Source organism: Marmota marmota, unplaced genomic scaffold, assembly GCF_001458135.2.
Source record: "Marmota marmota marmota unplaced genomic scaffold, marMar, whole genome shotgun sequence".
Classification (NCBI taxonomy): domain Eukaryota; kingdom Metazoa; phylum Chordata; class Mammalia; order Rodentia; family Sciuridae; genus Marmota; species Marmota marmota.
Window position 1 is genome coordinate 58,478,676 of NW_025999968.1, and position 6,541 is coordinate 58,485,216.

Sequence of the window (6,541 nt, forward strand, 5' to 3'; positions counted from 1 at the left end):
CCCCACCCCAGGCGTCTCTGGCACCAGCGACACCAGAGCAACCTGCACTGATTTGCAAAGTGAAAATGATCCTCTACATAAAACCCGTCTCCATCTGAAAGCCGCAGGAAGATCAGAGAGGACCCAGTGACAGGCGCTTCCCTCCCATCCTCCAGAGGAGGGAGCCGCCCGGCCAGGGCAGCCAGGGTGGCCAGGGCTCCACAGGCGCAGCATGTGGGTGACACTAGTCACAGTTTGGGGTGTCATCTCGGCAGAGCCAGCTCTGGATTAGGGGCCAACACGGCACATTAGCCCCACATCAGCCCTGGTTTTCCCCACAGAGACCCTCTCTGCTCCCCTGTGAGTAGGGTGTTGTGAGGAACCTACCCCAGGAAAGGGCAGGGTCAAAAGTCACCCCAGGAGGAAATCTGGCCTCAGCCCCGGGGGCCTCCCCTCTCTGTCTCCAGGAAGCACACATCTAACAGAGCAGGCATTAGAGCCCTGAACCCTGAGTGCCACTTAACCTCTGACCCTATCAAATGACACTAGCAAACAGTTGGAGTCACTCACTCCCCAGTGACCCAAGGAAAGCTAAAAAGAAAGGGTGAGGGACAGAGTCTCTCCAGGTCTTGGACATTTTACTTGTTGTTGGCATCTTGACAGCTTCCCCCCACCACCAAGACGGTCGTCAAGGTAACCGATGGCTTCACCTTTAGTTGTTCAATAAATACAATGGCTTTAAAATTCTTTTTAATTTCTTCAAGCCTCATCTTAATTATCTTCAGGTGGAAAGGTCTCCATGCATTGAGCAGGTCTTTTAAAGTAGATTAATTGGGCTCCAACCCAGGGAACGGGCCCCGCCAGCCCGGGCAGGGGCTCTCTGGAGCAGGTCGGACTTCCCCAGGCTCTCGGAGTCGCCATCCTAGGTCACGCTGCTGTAGGGAAAGGAAGCCACAGTGTCCTGCTCCCTGCAAAGAACCCTGCTCCCAGGTGACCTGGGGACTTCGCCCCTGCCTCTGGGGGCTGCCCACCCCTCCTATGATGGACTCAGCCACACAAGGAGCCCTGTGTCCTAGAGGACGGTGACTTAGAATGCCTATCACCCCCACCTCATGGCCTCTCTCCTTGTGGCACTCCCAAGGCCACCTCTCTGTCCTCGGGGAACCCACACCTCAGTGACACAAACCAATAACTCACAGCAGCACACCTGGCAGCAGAGGGAAATGATGCCGTGGACAGAGTCAGAGCCCCAGGCAGAGAAACAAGGGGCTCTTAGGGTGGTCAGGAAAATTCTCTGGAGGTGACATGGGGACACCCAGCCAGAGGGCGGGAGGAGCAGAGGCAGCAGAGCTGGGGTTGGAAGAGCCCTAGTCACCCTCGGAGGGCGGGCGGTTGGGAACCTGGGTGGGACCCCGCTGAGGCCCTCTGATCTGGTGCCACGCTGGCTCCTGACGGGCCCAGAGTCCCCCCAGAACGTGTTCTGAGTCCGCCATCCATTCTGGCATGTTGCCACCACTGTCCCTTGAGACGCTGCTCTGTCCTGTGCTCTCCCTGCCCCCGGGACCTTCCACTTTGGGCGAGTCCTGCCCCTGGCTCTCTTCCCTTTCCTCGGAGCTTCTTTCTGAAGCCTTTTCCTGCTGCACAGCCTTCCCCTTCTCCTCAGCCTGATCTGCATGAAACCTCGGGGTCTTCTTTCATTATTGCATTGTTCATTTCCAAATTCTTCTTCCAATTCTCTTATGTTTCTAATCCCTGCCCAAATCCTCAACTTGTGCTTATTTTCTTGACGATTTTGTAGTTGTTGTGTGGTCTTGTTGGTGCTGGGGATTGAGCCCGGGGTGCTTAGCCACTGAGCCACATCCTCAGCACTTTTTATTTTTTATTTAGAGACAGGGTCTCACTAAGTTTCTGAGGCTGGCTTTGAACTTTTGGTCCTCCTGCCCCAGCCACCCAAGCCTCTGGGATTACAAGCGTGCGCCACCGTGCCTGGCTGTTTTCTTCACTATGTTACGCATGCTCATTTAACATCCACTATTTGGCTTCCCCATTGATAAGTTTCTTTTGCCTCTTCAATCGTCTCTCCCTCTCTCCCCCGGCCACGACTTGTCCTCCTCATGCACAGTCTTCTGACTGAGTGGCAGGTGTTGTGTATGAGATCCAGGAGGACGTTGCTGTCTTTTTTCCAGAGATATTACATCAGCAGGCAGCTGTGGGCACCTGCAAACCCTGATCTCCATGATCAGATCTGAGGCTGGAATCATTCAAAGCCAGGTCCACTTGTTGGGAGGACCAGGCTCTTTCTCACCCCCCATCCCTCTGCCATCGCCCTGGGGGCTTTTCCCAAGCTGGTCAGAGGGAGCCCAGGCAAGGGGCACGGGGCCTCAGTGCCCTGCAGACCCTGAAGGAATGCCAGGGAGCTCCACCATCCCCAATGCCTTCCACAGCTCCGCTGGCCTCCTGCTCTCTCACCCCTGTAGAGAAAAGACGCCAAGGGGAGCAAGCTTACAGAGGCTGACTCTCCTTTCTGTGTTTCGCTCCTCTCCCAGACCTTGGCCCTGAAATTCTTCCTGCCTCGTAACTGACAAATGTCTTCAGATGTTTTAAATATCTTCCTCATTAAGAGCTGTTCCCAGGAGGCAGGCTGACTTTCATTGTGTGTGTGTGATAGATTGCTGGCAAAAATAACCCAAATTCTCCACCCCTGCCTCTGAGCGTGCGTGCGCGGGCGCGCGCGCGCGCGCGCGCACACACACACACACACACACACACAGGTGCAGGCACACACGTTATTTGTAAGTCATAAGCATGTGCTGTTTTAAGTATACTGAGTACATGAGGACATTTACACTGTGTGTGGCACTGAGTAGACAGAAGGCTGGGAAAACAGTACGTGATCAGAGAGGGAGTAGCAGGTCTGCTGCTCCCCACCCTGCAGACCAGGGGCCCAGGAAAGCCGGCTGCGCTGATGACCATGGGCAGGAGTAGGCTATTCTACTGAGCAATTCAGAGATGCTGCTCCAGACCAGGGTTTAGCATCTACAGTCCTGGGACCAAATTCAGCCCATCACCTGATTTTGTCTAGCCAGCAACCTAAGAATACTTGTTACAGTTTTAAATGGTTGGAAAAATGCCACAGAAAAGCAATGTGTCGTGACAGGCAAAGATCACATGAAGTTCGAATTCAGTCTTCCTAAATACAGTTCTTTGGAAAACCCTGGTCAGCCCAGGATACATAGCAGAAAACCACACAGGACGATAGATGTCTATAAGACATCTATTTCCCACGGTTCTGGAGAGCAGGGTACCTTGCGTGGTTGGGTTCTGATGGAAGCTCTCTTCCTGGTTTATGGATGGCCACTTTTGTGTGCTCCCGTGGCACAGCCCAGGTCTCTTCCTCCTCCTACAAAGGCATCAGTCCACCCTGTGACCTCATCTAACCCGAAAACCTCCCATCACAGTTTGGCTCTTAAATGTCCCCCAAAGGCACATGTGTTAAAGGCTTGGTTACAGCCTGTGGCACTTCTGGGAGTGGTGGACCCTGTAGGAGCTGGGGTCTAGTAGAAGAGCGGGAGGTCAGTGGGTGTGTGACTTTGAAGGGGATTTGGGGACCCTGCACCCTCCTGCTCTCTTTCACCTCCCAGCTGCCATCAGTGAGCTGTTGATCCACTGTGCCCTCCACCATGATGCGCTGTCTCGCACAGGCCCACAGCAACAGAGCCCCCTGACCATGGACTGAAGCCTCCGAAACCAGGAGCCACAAGGAACCCTTCTTCCTTTAAGTTGTTTATCTCAGGCATTTTATCATTGCAACAGACGCGCCCCCCTGAGGCCCTGCCTTCCACCCCTGGTAGTCAGGTGTCAACATGGATTTGGGGGTGTGGCTCTTTCAAGAGGTCGGTGAGGGCCACTGGAGAGAATATAAGCACTCCAGGTGAGCACTGTGAGAGCTGTCGACGAGCACGCAGCCGGCAGGCCACCCAGCTCTGGGAGACCCAGCAAGGCTTAACAATGGGTCTACAGACCTACAATCTATAAGTGATGAGTCAGGTTAACAAACCATTAGATTGTATGTAACCCTCGGCCTTGATAAATATTCCTTATCACAACCTGGAAAACCCGTGGCATTTGGAAGTCTGAGGCTCCCAGGACACAGCTGGAATCTGATGCCAGGGGGTAGGGTGACCCTGTCCACTAGGCCACAGCCCAGCCCCTACTTTCACCTTTCTCTTCCCACCCCTTGCTCTGTCCACCTTCTGGGGAACCTCACATGCTATGGATGTCCAGCATTGCCTGGACAGACTGGGCTCTGAACAGTGCCCCATGGCCATGCCCTGGGCCTAGGGGTGCACGGTCTGCCCAGGTCTTTCCCCAGGAGGCAGAGCCTCGGAAGCAGCAGCCCTGGGACCATGTGGGCGGGAATTCCTGCATCCAGGCCTCAGGCCCCGTCTAGCCCTCTTAGCCCCAAGACTACTGCCCCAGGAGAGGCCAAGGCAGGGCTCTTCTTGCCCAGGCCTCGGGCAGGACCGGAAGCTCTTGGCCACGGCCCTGTAGCCAGGGCCTGCTCCTGCAGATGCTTCACTGTATGACAGGCTTTCCCTCAACTGTGAAGTGGATTCTCCTCCGCATCCCAGCAAGATGTCGCTCCTCATAGAAAAGGGTTTTCTAAGCTCAGTAGCACCTGGGAACAAGCAGAGGTGGCAGCTCCTTGAGCTTCCTCCCCGAGGCAGGAGGCTCCCTTCCAGGGGTGAGCAGAGAACAGCCAGCCCCTGACTCTGACCCAGCAGATCCTGGGCAGGAGAAAAGAGCAAGAATCAGCGGGAACCTGACTCCTAGTGGGCCACACCCCAAGGGCTGGGATGCAGAGTCTCTGGAAACATCCAGAAAGCTATCTCAGAGCCCTGGACAGGGGACCAGACGCTTACTCTCCCAGGCAGAGAGAGAGGAGGCCCCAAGGAGAACCCCAGCCTTCAGCTGAGAAGGAGGGGAGGGCCGGGAGGCCCTGGGAGGCCTGGACCTGCATGAGCCTGAGGTTGGACCCACCGTGGCCTATGCTCAGCCTGCGGAGGATGGGCGCTTCGGTGAGGGCTGGGCACTGCCTGAGCAAGCAGGTGGGCTGCAAGAAACCTGGGGAGAGCAAGGGATCTCAAAAAGTTTTCCCCCATGATAAAGAGAACCATGTGAGCAGCAGCAGTTCTGCCTCTAAAATATAAAGTTTCTTAATGATATAAAGTTGGGGGATATAAGAAAAATTGTGCATGCAAGTTGCCCAGGCTCCTCCAGAACCGTCTGGACACACATTTAAAATGCAGACTACCTGGCCCCACACAGACTGATCCATCTGTCCCAGGTAAGGGCCCAAGACCATGTATTCCCTCAAGCTCCCCAGAGACCGTTGCCCTTCCAGGTTGAGGAACCTCTGTGTAGACTGAGAACTCGTCCATGGCACAGCGTCGTGTGTGCAGGAAACTGGTTAAACAGAGCTGTGGAGGCACAAGCACCCTGGCTGCCTCCATGTTTGCTAGGGTTTTAAACACAGTTGAGAAAAGGTCACCAAACTTCAGGGCCCCAGGTCCTGGTCATGAACAAAGATTCTCTCCACTGGGTTTTATCTTTGACTTCACCATTAGGATGGCAGCCATCTTAGCTGCAGTGATTCGTTGGCAACCTGCAGGAATGATTTTTCTCACATTCCCCAGCTCATAACTTCTATGTGGAATCAGAAGTCATTCATTTAAAAACAATACTTTATATTATTTAGAATTTTTTTTTAATGCATTGCCCAAGAAAAGGGAGCCCACAGTCCCTGTGCCCACATGCATACCAAGGTGTGAGGCCTCCCATTGCAATTCAACCAGCGCCACCCAGAGGACTGGGGGTGTGAGTCAACTGGGTGGCACAAAGCACCTGCAAAATGGAAAACTAAGTAAATACATAAAGGAAACACGGATACAGCCAACTGCTGCATTTGTCACCTCAGAGTTTCCAGGAAGACGAATGAGGTGGAGGGGAAACAGTAAGGCTGATTCACTTCATCTTGGCCTCTCTGGATTTGCTGTCCAAATAATCCCTACCAGACTTGCAAGCCGTACAAAAGCCTCACAGAGAAGGGTGGCAAGAGCGCCTTGGACGTGGCTTGGACAGCCAAGCTGAGATGCTGGGCCACATGCGTGTCTTTGTGTGGGTTGGGATCTGTTTTCTCTGGGTTTGGTGGATTAGCATAGCACCCAAAGTTTTCCAAAAAACGTCAGACAACTTTGCCACAGCAATTAAGCTGTCTGCCATCTGCAAGAGGCTTGGCTCAAGGTTTTACTGAAGTTAAATATATTTTGGAAAAGAAAAAAATTAAGGCTTTCCATGTTTGGCCTATCTGTCAATCTCAGCAACATTAGCCTTGGAGACTCTCAAAGGAGAATTGTTGTCCCACAAGGAAAAGTTGCGCATTGGCTTGCTGAAATTTCAGAACCCAAGAAACGCTCCAAAAGTGAATTGCTCCTTGAGAAACTCTGCACCTACTCTTGGGATCGGCCACATTCAAACTCTGCCCAAATCCAACCCAGCCTTA